The following is a 14,338-nucleotide window of genomic DNA, read 5'->3' as shown; positions in this document are numbered from 1 at the left end:
GGCCTTAAAATATCTAAAAATAGATTGGATTAATGAACCTAATGTTGTTGCATGTGTCACGAATTGTAGTGTGGTGTGTGGGCTAACAGGTCATCTCCTCTCTTTAAAAAACTGGCTAGTTTTAGAAGTAATAAGTTCAAATTGTTTCTGTTAACGTTACTCATATCTAATATGGGAAAGTGCAAGTTCAGTGAGATTTGGCTCCAGAACAGTACATTTATTGCTTGGCTGAAGCCTGTTGAAAATAATAAATTTGAAGCTGCTGTACCTTGTGCAAGAAAACACTCTAATTAGGAGCTTTGGGTATGAAGGCATTCAAGGCATGTGTGAAGTTACATGAAGCTACCATCAAATGCATCGACCAATATTGTTCTGTAGTCACATCAGGAGCATAGCATTTACTTTTCAAGTATCTGGGACTCAATTTTCCCTCATATTCTTTATGCTTTTCTGCCAGTATGGGCGTGAAATAGGTCTTAAATTGCGTTTATAATGATCTTAAAACAGTCTCGAAAATGCTTCAATTTAACCAGCTGAAATCTGCAGAAAGCCAGATAAAACTGTGTTTTGAAAACTGCAGTAATGTTAATTTGAGAGATGTTTTACTAAAATAACGGTGCAAAACACAACGTCAGAGATCTTTCATGCAATTATGAGAGCCTAAAAATATTTTCGGTTCATTATGAAATTGTGGTGGGACGAATTAGATTGTGGCGGGCCGCCGGTATCAGAGCCAGATAGTTATAAGAGAGCAGCGCACCCACTGGGAAAACTTTTTCATGTTGGCACAGAAACACCTAAAACGTAGCAGAGCTGTTGTGGATAAACAAATAAATAAGACAGCAGATTCTTTGGCTCCTTAAAACCCAGTTTTGCCAATCAGTGCATGAGACAGTCTCGAACAAGGCAAGGCTCCATAAAGTACAACATTGAACAGATAAGTGATGCATACTGTAAGTCGAAACCTGTGCCAGCAGAGACAGGAAACTGGCAAGTTCATCACCTGAAGCCTCAATCTAATAAAGCGTGCAGAATGCAAGCACAGTAACAAACCTTTATATTACTATGCGCTTCCCCGCTTTCAAATAGACACATTATACATGCTGTTGCTTTTTTAATCGCAAAAGACCTGATGCCAATAGATTGTGTTGATAATTAACCTAAGCTGAGCTTACATAAGACTAAAGGATTTATAGAAGAACATTTAGAGAAGATTGAATCATTTTCTCAAGGTCTGAATTGATTGCAAAAAAAATCTTAAAAAAGAAAAATTTGAGCTGTAGAAAGTCTTTGAATGCAAGTATGTCATAATATACTGAGCATAAAGTGTACAGCTCTATTTTGAGTCTTCTGTCCACGGTGCTCCCCATGTGATAGTGTTTCGCTTCAGGCTGTGATAATTGCCAGTTTCTGATAACTTTCCCTCCTAATTTCCTCAGGAGCTCAGCCACTTGGCAAACATTTGCCCTCGCCTAACGACGTCAATTAGGATTCCAGACCAGGCTATGCTGACCTGCGATCACACTCCTTGCTCATGCTTGATTTTTTTTGATGGTCCTTTCCACGCATGCATGGGTAACAGCTATAATTCCCCGCACCTATCTTGGCTGCGTCTGGAAAAAAGCCAAGGTGTCCATCTGTGGAGTTTAATTAATAGGGGTTGCTGCTTTTGAAGAGATGTTCTACGGCGTTCGGTTTCAAAAACTTGGAGCCGAGTTGCTGCCACTCTTCATACTTTTAATGAGGCATTAACATCACTGTCAAACTATCACAAGGGAACACTACCAATTGTTCAGCGCGGGACATGGTGAACTGTTCCTCCGGTGCGGTCAGACAAATTGAGCTCGCACAGTGCCTCCTCTTCTTTGTCCCGCTGTCTTTTCTCATTCTCGTTCCCACTTCTCCCCATTTCTTTATAGCGTCCATCTCTCCAGCTCTGCTCCCATCTATCTATTTCAAACTCATCACTCTCCAATTTCGTCCTTGTCGCCCACCCACCCCTTCCCTTTTCTCCATTTTTCAAACAGTAGTAAGGTTTCCTAGCCTATCAGCGTTTATGTGTTTCCCTCTGATAAAGCGCTCTGCAAAAAAGCAAATAACGGACAGGAAATTGGAATGTCCAGGAGGTGTCTTATCTCACCCAGTTTAACACGGAAACACACACACTACATACACCTCCTCCCTTGCAAATGCACACATTGACTCGTATATAATGATAGGCCTTCACACTCTTATCCTCATGTAGCAGAAGAAGAGAGAAATGCCACTCTAGGGCTTTCACTGCTCAAGGACGTTATACAGGCAAGGGCTGGATATACACTATAAAAAAAGGGTTCTGAATTGGTTCTTCCTAAAAGGGCTGAGGTTCTACCCAGAACCACTTGCTTCTGAAGAATCCCTTTTTGAATAAATGGTTCTTTATAAGACTAAGGGCTCCATTAAGGGTTTGTCAAGGGTTGTTTTTTACCATAATATAAAAGGGTTCTTGATAGAATCCCATGGGAGGGTTCTAGATCAAACCATTTGAATATCAAAGGGTTCTCAGTATGTTCCCCAGGGTGAGCTCTGGATAAAACCCTTGGAATTTAAAAGGGTTCTTGGTAGAACCCCTTTTGCTGGCTTCTAGTTAGCACCCTTAGAAGGTGGAAAGTTTCTGGATCGAATCCCCAGACAGGGTTTTGCGTGGAACCATTACATCATAGATTCTCTGTAGAACCTTTCATGGGGGTTTCTGGGTGAAACCTTTCACAGATGGTTCTACATATAACCCCTTATACTGGGTTCTGGGTAGAACTCTCTGAAAGGGTTCCAAGTGGAACCTTTATTTTAAAAAAAGATTCTACCAGGAACCAAAAACGGTTCTGCTTGGAATGGATTCAGAGGGTTCTATGAGAACTTATAAGAACTCAGCCTGTAGGATAAAACCTAGAACCATCTGTGAAAGGTTCCATCCAGAACCTCCTATGATGGCCCTTTTCCACCAAATTAGTTCTGGTTCTGGTTGAGAAATAGGTGCTTGAGCAAGGGCCCGGTTTCATGATGAAAGAAAAGGGCTATGAGAGGTTCTACAGAGAGCCCTTGTATGTAGTAATGTTCTACCCAGAACTGTCTCTGGGGGTTCTATCCAGAACCTTTCTTCTAAGCCTTAGTCTTACAAACAACACTTGAAGAACCCTTTCTTATAAAAAAGGGTCCTTTGGATGAAAAGGATCCTTGATGTAACCCTTAGATTTAGAAACAATGCTTGAAGAACCCTTTCTTTAAAAAAAGGGTTCTTCAAAAGTAAATGGTTCTGGGTAGAATCTCCAGCCTACAGGAGGAACCCTTTTGGAAGTGTTATTTTTAAGACTGTTGTAATACATGTGTGTGTGTGTGTGTGTGTGTGTGTGATGTTTGTGTGAAAAAGAGACCAGAGAAAGCATGAAAAAGAGTAATGTGCTGTGAGAGGAGTCAGTGACACTCCCCGTCAGCCCGGGAGCTGCCTCCCCACAGGGCAGAAAAGACTGCAGAAGAAGACAGGCTTGGGAACTGGCAGAGGAGAGAGGAAGAGAGATGATGAGACGGAGGAGGGATGGAGGGAGGAGGAGGAGGAGGAGGCAATCCTATAGCCTGAAAACTCCCTGGTGTGCAGATGTGCAGGCACGAATGCGAGAGATGCAGAATATGCAGGGACCGTTTAGTATTCACTGTACATCTCAAACGTTTTTACCACATCATGCTGTGGGTCATGTTATAGTATGTACTGTATTTCAGTCATTTATATAAGGTGGGCTACTTTTTCTACAGCAATCATAATATTCTATTAAATTTCACAGTATTGAATATGTTTACATACAAACTAATTTTCCACTATTATTCTGAATATAATAATATTCTGAATGAGATACAGGTCATGTAAATAGCATATTCCATTTGGATATTCCTAATAAGGCCTTAAAAGCTGTCCACACCAAGAACCATAACTATAACTTTAATTATAATTACAAAAAATTCTGTTGTCAGTGGTCAAATGGTCAGCTCTGTGCGTTGTAAACAAACCAGCTAGCCAACGGTTTGCAAGGCAGGGGCAGAGAAGGAAAATCACCCTTTTCCGGTCAGAAGAAGAAACACACAGTCTTTTAAACATTATTAAAGACTTGGATATCAGCAGGTTTTTCCAAGATACCCAAATATCACAATGCCAGCCTTTTCGAGAAGGTGGTTGAATTAATGAAAGTGGGAGGCTGTGTTTGTACGGTCAAACAAGACCAGCACCAGTGGGAAATTGAAAAAAAAAAATCCCTCTTTTAACACATAGAAGCAAAATGATTCAAGCAGCTCCAGCCGTTCCACTCTTCCATAATCTGTGCATGACTGCGGGAATATTAGTGAAATATTCATGTAAACAGTTTAGTTGGAGTATTGTCTTTTTTGGAAAAGGGCATAAACCAGAATATTTTGTGCATGAAAATGAAGTCAGTGTTTTTGCATGTAATTGTATTATAATTATTTTGTGATAGCAAATGCACAGCATTATACAACAGCACGCACACACACACACACACACACACACACACACACACACACTCACATTTCAGTGTATGTGTGGTAGCTGTGATGACATTGTTAAGCCTTGTAGCCCGAGGCGGTCTCAGGAGAGTGACCTGCAGATGAGGAGCAGCTGGACTTCTGAAATGAAATATTCATCTGTGTTAATCAGAGGCAGGACACTCACTGAACACTCGTATCTTCAGTGATGCAGAAACACAGCGATGTGTGGGCGCACAGAATGGAAACTGTATACACACAAACAAACGACTGTATTATTATATTCATATTTATACTGCATTACACTGAAGACATCTTTAAAATATAGTCAGGTTATTTTTTCCCCAGCATCGTCAGATGTATTATTTCAGATAGAGCTGGTGACAGGGTGCACAATTTTCTCTTCAGCTTTCACTGTGGCAGTTGGGGTAATTATTAGGGCAACAGAACAGGAACCCTACCCCCCAACGAAAGTATGGTATGTTTCATGAGTGTCTGACAGAACAGAAGGCACAACAGAAATCAGCACAATGTCTTCTTAAAACTCACTGTCCTGCTATGCTCATTGCATAATATTCATCTTTTTATGATGATAACTTATATGTGTCTTGTTCTCTGCTGCTCCGATCTGCCCAACACATTTTTATTTGTATCTAAGAGATGATCTGACCCTTACTAACTTCTACTCTGTCATCTGATCTGTACTCTGACCTTGCCTGGACCCTGTAGATACACTGATGAATATCAGCAGCAGCAGAGAGCCTCAGCTGAACAGCGCAGCATATGGTGGGGTCGATTTCATCATATTTCTTCAATGAGTACATGGCAGATATTTTAGAGATAAAATTGTCAAGTGCAGTAAAGAAGCACTTGTCTTTGCCCGTCTACAAATATTGAAACAGAGATTTGTAAAGAAGGACATAGTTTTATTCTAAGGCAGTACATGCAAGCATTTAATCACTTTTAAATTGACTGCAGTAGCTAGTTCTTAAAGGTTTCATGTGCAGTTTTTGACCCCTGTGGAGCTGTTCTCACAAGTGGGTCTACATTTTGTGAGACATTTCAGCTAATGTTGCCATGCTTGCAGCGCTTTAAGTGTAGCAAGGTGCCAATAAAAGCAGCAAAGAAGCTAATAAACATTTATTTAACCAATCCAAGTTTTAAGATGTTTTAAAAATAGCTTGAACATGTTAGGAAGGAAATGGATTCAACACCTTTGCTAAATAGATACATAGGTTTTGTGTGTTTACAAGAAAACTGAAGGTGGAGACAACTTTTCAGCAGCAGGTGTTGTGTCAAAATATGTTTTCCTGACAATATATTTTCCTCTTCACCTTACCCTGTCACCCCGCACCATAACCTATCCCTGAAATACGGGGGCAGCACTACGGAAAACTCTATCTGACAGGAGAACACGCCGCAACACAAGAATGAAGCATGTTCACTGAAGAGGTGCATTGAAATTCTCACAAATTTATAGTGAATTTGAGAACAGTGGTCTAAGTGTTGACGTTAGAATAAAACATTAGGAGAACGAACATGTATACATTCATAATTTTTGTCTGGAAAATCCATGGTGGCAGGCTGATCAAAGTGAGGTTTATGTGGAGCCAATCTAAAGACAAGAAAAATTGTGTTAAAGCAAAAAAGTTGTCTATTTCCACTTTACAGGGCACCTTTAATCATCCCCTAGTCCTGTCCAATAAATAAATAAATAAATAAAAACTGTCCAGATCTATTTCCTTCAGTCATGTCTCCCGTCTCTGCTTTCCTTCCTGTTGCATCATGCCAGATGTCACTGGTCAGTGCAATTCAGGGTCACTTATGTATTGTTTGACTCATTAAGCACAAGAACAAGTGCTTCAGTGTGTGTGTGTGTGTGTTGACTGACAGTTCTGTTCTCCTGCTGGGCTCTGCTTCACCTACAGTATGCCGCCCTCTGGACCTCTACATAAATACATCTTTGCATGCATATGTACATACACATTTCTTGTACTGTAGTGTGTCTCTACAGCTTCCCTCAGTGCCCAGAAATCACTGCTGACATCACTGCTGTCGACAGCACCCACCACCCGTTTTCCTGCCTCTCCCACCCTGTCCTATGTAATGGGAATACATGTCCGTGTGGATTTTGTGGCCACAGTGGTTGGGTGGAACAGACTGATTGTGATTATGTGTTTGTGATTCTCTAGCTGTAATTGCATGCATATCTGTGTGTATGTGTGTGTGTGTCTGTGTAACTGCACTTCGCAGCACTGTGGGCACCAATGACTCATGCGTTTTTATGGAAGGAGTGCTTCTGTAACACAGCAGGAAGGCTTTTCTTGCCGTCACTCACAGCTCTGAATATCAGCAGATGGATAAAATGGCTGGACTGATTTATTACATCCGTCTTTTTTTTCCTGTTTTTGTCCCCTGTCTCTCTCAGCATATGGTGTAATTACGTTTGCATTGCATAGAATGTCATACTGCATGCTGAGCGGTCTTATAGATGCATGCTGGGAGATTCTCCTGAACAATATAGAAAATGGATCTATACTATAAAACCTACAGTAACAATAAAATGATACAACAACAGCAACATAAAGCACAGAGAGAGTAGATAAACAAGACTTGTTAGAACAAACTTTGGGGTCAAGTGTACTCTGATCCGGGCCGCCTAAACATGTTTTGTGTCACATTTTCATGAGCTGACATATAACTGCATGGTATCTTAATTCCTTGAAATGTAAGAAGCTGAAAATGACCAAAAGCTGGTGCCTAGTTGCCACTCGGGGAACCACTTTTACAGTCAGTATTGAGCAACTTGTTTACTTTTTTAAAAAAATTTTAAAAAATATTATTGACAATGTGTCACATTTAAAAGATGAAATTCATTTTCTAATTTATGTGCAACTCCTCCTTTGGTCATTGAGACACCAATGTGTACTTCGTTGCTGCCTTGTAAAAGCCACTTATCTCCAAATTTGGTGAGTTTAAATTTTTTGCTAAAACTGAAGGAGGGATTGCTCCTTTATGAGCTGAGACACTTCTCTCACTTCTTAGGCCAAACATACATTTATGAAGTCCCTGGATCATCTTAAAAATACATTGCAGCAGAGCTGAAAACATGGCTGTCCTTCGCTCCTGAAAAGCTGACATTTTGTAGATACGAGTTTCACTGGACAGCCGCAATTTGCAGAAACAAGTAACTGAGAGAATGACCCCTGTGTCCTTCATGGTAGCTGCAGCTCTGGAACTATTCTTATTTTAGAAATGAAAATAGGGACACACACTTCAAACATTACTACTGTATATGACGAGACAGACGCCCATTTTGCATTCTGAGAACATAGTAGCCCCTTTTTTCAAACTTTGTTTTGGGCTGTAAGGTGTGTCTCTTTTATAAATATACTCTATCTTGGAACGTAAACACATTATTAGGGTTAGTGTTAGTAATACAGTGTTGCATATCCATTACTTACACAATTTATCTTGCTTTGGATTGACAGTTCCAGTGACCATATAAGGTAGTGAAGCAGCGGTGTCAGCGTGTGCGTTGTAAGGAGCTTTAGCCTGTAACTCTGAATGGCTGCCTGTAACAGGATTCAAGAGCCCTTGATACAAACCCCCCGTCATTTTCCATAAAGCCGCACCAATGGGTGCCATGGTAATTGTTGTAGGTGGGGGTGTTGGGAGTGTGTATTAGTGTGTGTGAGGGAGATAGAAAGGAAGCAGCATAGTGAGGGAGTGAGAGACATCCATCCATAAATCCAATAAAGTGATGCCGTTTAGAGTTATTAAATTCTGTAAATATTCCCCAGGTGGTTCCACTGTAATATCCAACCTCTTTCTATTGCTCCCTCCTTCCTTCCCTCCTTCACACCTCCCTCACTTACTTACTGACATTCACTTTTTGCTCTTCCAGCATCCCAACGTCTATTCAAGGTGCAGTAAGCGATTCCGGAAAGAGGTATTGGAGCAATTGAGTCTAATTCACAGGACATTAAATTACATATGCTTTGGATTGGTGATGTGAAGATGGTTGATTTTTGACTCTCATTCCCAGGCCATCAAATACTAACATTTTTGAAATTAGAGTCAACAATCAGCTATCTTACCGACCTGTGATTGACTGAAGCCTCCTGTCACAGGCTAGATTTTCTTAAGTCTCACATGTCAGTCTCTAAAGGCATCTTCAGGATGTGAGGAAGGCTGTTTGTGGCGCTGCACGTGGGTTGTGATCTAGCTCTACTTTAACATGTACGAACATTGCCTATGTTATCAGAATTTCAGTATGAAATAAGCATCTGAATAAAGGCTTTCTAACTTTTGCCAGAAGGCTGCCTTGGACCTTTTTGGACCTTCCTTTCTGAACTTTTGTGGTCCCTACCAAAAAGGTTTGGTTGCTAAAATTGGGTTGGAAAAATTAGACAGTTCAAAAAAACAAGGTCTTTTATTAAGGCCCTTCAAATAGGGAAAGGGACATTGTGTGCTTACTACTGAGGATATTTTGGGCAGAGAAGTCTTTCCTGTCCTTGAAAAAAGTAAGGGCTGTAGGTTTGTTAGGGGCTGTACACGCCACCATTCAAGCAACTTGCATTTACAAATCCCCAGACGATTAAGATTGTCTGGTATTGTGAGCCTAGAGTTTTCAAAGCCTGAAAACAGAGCCAAGAGGAGGAACAGAAATCTGGTTTTCTCTGAGACCACATGAATTACATTATGTTTAAAGGTTACTATTTAACACTTTACAAATGATGCCAAAAATGATGTCTACCCCTGCAACTCTTCATACTCTGAGCCCCGGACAGGGCTTGATAACACTTAGTACCTTCAAGATATCGAGCAGAACAGTCCAGTACCAAGAAGTATTGAAACTTCCCCAGTCAAACTATAGCTGCATTTAATCCTTTTTGTACCCAGATCTGAAAAAAAGACTATTTGTATGGTTTTGCTCACAGCCAATCACTGTAAACATTCTTCAATTTGATGTAATGTGATTTGCTCACTACTGCAGCAGCTACAACATTGGCAGTAGGCAGTTAAGGCAGGATTATTTCATCAATGCTTCCCTTTACATGATGAGTATTGAATGAAGAGGGGGGAAAAACAGTATCAAATGAAGTACTATATTGGTATTGATATCACCTTAAGGGTACTGGGATAGGTATTATGATTTTTTAGATGATATCCAGCCCTAGCCCAGCCTCTTCTCTCATTTGACTTTCTTCTCCTGCTCTCCACATTCATTTCTTCTGTCTCTCTGCTTTGCTATCATTTGTCACTTTGCTCCTCTCTTATCTGTTAAGTTGTTGTTGAGCTGTTGTTTGGAGTCGTGGTTCACTGGTGGATTTCTGCCACATTAAACCCAACACACCTCTCTCAGACTTGTCCCTGGATCCTCTCTTCCTCTTAACCCTCTCTTTTTCATTTTGAGTCACTGCACAAACAACATCCTCCTCCACCTCTTGTTCATATTTGTCATAATTTGCTCCCTCCCAACCCTGTCATCTTTTCTCATTATTTGGGGCAAAATGTCTCCTTCAACAACAGCAACATTCATTCCATCACTTCTACTGACATGATGCAGAGGGTCACATGCTTGTTGATCACATGTGCACTTAAAGAGATAAGTCAGAGTGGGGGTGTATCAGGTACTTGTCAATGGTCCATGTATTAACCACAGTAGATGCCAGTCAGCACGCCCCAGTTAGAGAAGCAGAGAGGGGCACCAACAGGAAAGCTAAGTGATGTACTGCTGTTGCCAGGGTCAGCAACAAAAGGTCTTTTAGCCACTTAAAAAAAGGTCCAGCTATAAAAATAACAATGTTAGTTTAAGTGTACTCTATATTTAGAATAGTTTTACCACTTTATTTCACCATCAGACAACCTTTTCTGGCAGGAAACTGACGTTATATAAGCCAAATATTGCCCTCTCTAAACAAACCAGACTCCACAGGCAAAATCAGTCATTTCACCTTGCAGAAGACAGGAGTTGCTGGTCTATCATTGCCTCGATCCGTTCATTTGTTTTTGTTATTGTGTAACTCCTGTGTTTTAAAACATTTGTTTGGATTCACCAAAATCACACAATAACACAAACAAACTAACAGATTGAGGCAACAGTAGACCGGAAACTCCTGTGTTCTGTGAGGGGAAATGACTGATTTCACCCATTCAGTTTGGTTGGTTCGGAGAAATCAATATTTTGCTTATATAACGGACGTTTCCCCTTGGCAAAGGCTGTCTGACAGCAAAGTAAAATATTGAAAATATTACAAATAGAGTGTACACTTAAACTGACATTTATTTATTTATTTTTTTTTAAGTGGACCTTTAACCCCTGTACCACACACAATCATTTCCACACACGCAGATAAACTTTCTTTTTCAGTGAGAGCAGTGATCCATTGTATTATCGATTCATTCTGGCATCATTCGTTTATTTATTCATTCACTACATGATCTTCCCAAATGTTGATTCAGAGTTGGTGATGATTACTACCACAGTGTATGCCTACACAGTAAGCATGTGGGCCTGGACACTGCCCAGAGAAGTAGTGCACTTAGTAGTGACAATAATCAAATGCCTGCTTACAGAATCTTTGCCAATCTGAAGAAAAACAACAGCAGTGCTTTCATTACATTCGTTGCAGCAGCATAATTAGGCAGAGGAGGAGTGCATCCTTCTTCCTCTCCTTCTTTTTTTGGCGTCCTTCCCCTCTCGCCATCTCATTTGCAATGCATCAGCATGATCTGGTGTAGATGAAACAGAGCTCTCAGGGTAATAATGTGTTGTACCGAGCAGGTTTCACCTACCACTGTGCATGATTAAGCTCTATCCCATACAGACCAGGATGCATTCAATGAACCCATCAATAGCATCTCGACAAACTTAATGCCTCTAATTTGGTGGTGATTATAAAGCTTCATGGTATTATCTCTTTCTAGTCGAGATTATAATGAGGATTTTATTAATTCAAGAGTAATGCAGCGTTGTTTAGGTGCTCAGGCAGAGGTGGGTGTTTTTGAAAGGTTGATTTCTCCAGCTTTTATAAACAGAGTGCTCTTCATTTGCTTCAAGGACAGAGATGGCTATTCAGTTTTGAAGTTCTAGCACCCAGGATAAATGTGTGTATTTTTCCGCTTCCGTGTTCTGCGAGAGTCAAACAGAACATGTTTTGTAAACTGATGGTTGCGATTAGACCTTCTGGTGCCCAGAGTCGCAGAAGAAGCTGAAGTGCAAGTGAAAGTGTTTATGGTTCAAACCTGAATAAACAAATTAAGTATCTGTTTTGTCATTTTGTGTTTTCAGATGAAAATGCCTGTAAAAATTATTCTTTTAATTTCAGAAAATTAAACGAATGTTTTCATTCTTTCTAAAAGATTGATTTCAATGACTTAAAAGAAGCCAGAACACTTTGTTAATGTGATTATGTACTATGAAAGTCCAGTGTGTAAGAGAATGGAGGAATCCATTGGCAGAATATAGCAGAAATTGAATATTATAGTGTATTTTTGATACCTTATGTTGCACAGCCATGACTCTATGGTAGGACAGAACAGACAAACTAAACACAGGCTCCAGATACAGCCTGTCACATTTTTCATGAGTTTTGTGGCCACTATAGTTATAGTTAGGCTGATGTAAAAAAAATTTAATCCGGTTTGATATTAAGCCAAATTCTGGACTGGACTGGACTGGAACCAGTTATGCTGAATTTTACCACTAGATGTTGCACATGACTCAGCCGCGTGGAACCTGCAGCCTATGAATCAGTCGAGTTGCAAGTCATTAAGTTTACCACAACACATTCCTGTTTCACAATAAAAGCCTTGTTAAGTAATGAAGGTGCTCTTTCCACTGAAGTACCAGAGGGCTATTAATTTGAAATGGAAACAGGAAGTGCTGAGTTTGTGTTAAAAAACGAAACAAAACAGTAACTTTAACAGGAAAAACGAGCAGCTTTCCATCTGCTGCATTACTGACAGTACTGACACATACTGACATAGCTGGCTATATTAGCTACCTCGCTAACATAGCAAACAGTCAGAGACCGGGTTATATTAGTTATTTTAAAAAGGGAAAATGATGGATTCATTGTTAAACTTTCCATTTATATATTTCACAAGCTAGTTAGCAATTTAGCTCTGCACCACCATCTACTCAGTCATGTGTACTCTGCTAGAAGTGCTGCAGACACTGCCCACATTTCCCATGATGCTTTCTCATACTGGAACGCATAAGCAAACTTAACAAAAGTACTCAGTGGTTTGCTACTTTGTGTTCCAAAATGCAACTGTTACTTTTTGTTATTGTTTGTGGGGTGTCTGCTCAGAATGTTGTGGATTATGTTGGCAATTGTCATTTTGTGCTGGATGATAGTTTTAATCATGAGTTAGATTTCTTGAGGCCAGCTGTATTTTATACAAGTGATGCTTCTGCATTGCTGAGATTGTCCTTTTATCTTTGTCACTTATCAGGAATTCACATGCTGGTTCAGTCAGTTAGCCTAAAATTAAACAGGTTTAAGTTACAACACCCGATCAGACCAAGAGAACTGGAAACTGAACCAACCCCAACCGTAGTTTGTCCTACACACTTGGAAGGGGAGGGTAAGGTGTATGGTATTCATTTGCTTACAGTCTACAAGCTCATGGCTAGATGCCCCTAAATCCTGCGCACTGGTCCTTTCATGAAGTATTCTTTGTAAATTGAACTAATTAAATGATGCACACTCCAAAGTATCCACTGAGCTTTTCAGATTCAACAGCCGTAAGCACAGTCCCTCAAACAAATTCAAGAAAGCCTTGCAGTTGAAGGTTCCATTACAATATGCTAATGAACAATTAGAGTGACTTGGTTCCACTTCTCAGCTCAGAACTGTTCAAAAACTTTTTGCTTCTTATTTACTTGCTTAAAGGAAAGTATACATCCCTGATCCCTATAGCAAGGGGACAGAATGTATGAGATTTACATTGTACCAAATGAGTTTCAGGTTCAGTGTATTCTGGGGAGCTGTGCTGTATATGGCTTCTCTGATCACTTCACCATCTGCATAATTTGTTGCAGAATCATCCCCGGAGCAATCCTGGTGGTGTTGACACCTGCCCAGCTGGTAGGTTTTGGTGGCTCGGTTGATGTTTAACCCTGCTGGGCCTTCTGTGAGCTCGGGTGAGCGTGGCCAAGGGTCCCCTCTCTTTCATTCTTTCCCCGGGTAATGAGCTGTAATGGATAGGGCCTTGGGCGTGACAAGAATACCGAGGGCCCCATCAAAGCAGTGCCCCGCGCATCCCTTTAAAGGACTGCTCAGTACGCATGCAAACACTCATTTACTCATTCATTCCTCTCTTTAATCTACTCCTGTCAAAGGCTTTTCACTTATTTATCACCCACTGGTATTATAGATATTATAACTTTGTTACCCTCTTGAAGCATCATTATACTAAAAGAATAGAGAATAAACAGTATAACACTATAATTAAGAGTCAGACACCAGTGTTTTAAACAGACTGATCATTTATTTGGGTGATTGATCCATAAAGGGGTTTCATGTGCTGATAGACAGGGTTGGAAGGGTCACTTGAAAAGTGTACTCTGAAACAATTACTAACTACCTGTAAAAAATTTAGTCAGTAACCCAATCTTTTTTCCAATCCTTGTCTGACGGGAGGCCCACAGTCTCAGACTTTGAAAACACTTGACCTAATGCAATGTCTTATGCTCATTGTTAGGTTTAATAACTCTTTGTTCAGTTATTCCCTCCTTTGTTATGCATAAATGCATGTTAAGATACATAGTGGTAATTATGCACATTTAAATGTACTT

At 40.3% G+C, this 14,338-nt stretch overlaps 1 protein-coding gene across 9 annotated transcripts in view; it reads left to right on the top strand.

The window, feature by feature from the left end:
* Positions 1-14,338, top strand: part of dab2ipb (DAB2 interacting protein b) — a 215,355-nt gene that overhangs the window by 104,130 nt on the left and 96,887 nt on the right. The gene's annotated exons all lie outside the window — the stretch shown is intronic.

Source organism: Lutjanus erythropterus, chromosome 20 (assembly GCF_056507025.1).
Source record: "Lutjanus erythropterus isolate fLutEry1 chromosome 20, fLutEry1.hap2, whole genome shotgun sequence".
Lineage (NCBI taxonomy): Eukaryota > Metazoa > Chordata > Actinopteri > Lutjaniformes > Lutjanidae > Lutjanus > Lutjanus erythropterus.
The sequence above is the reverse complement of the archived record's forward strand: the minus strand, read 5'-3'. Positions and strand labels throughout refer to the sequence as shown.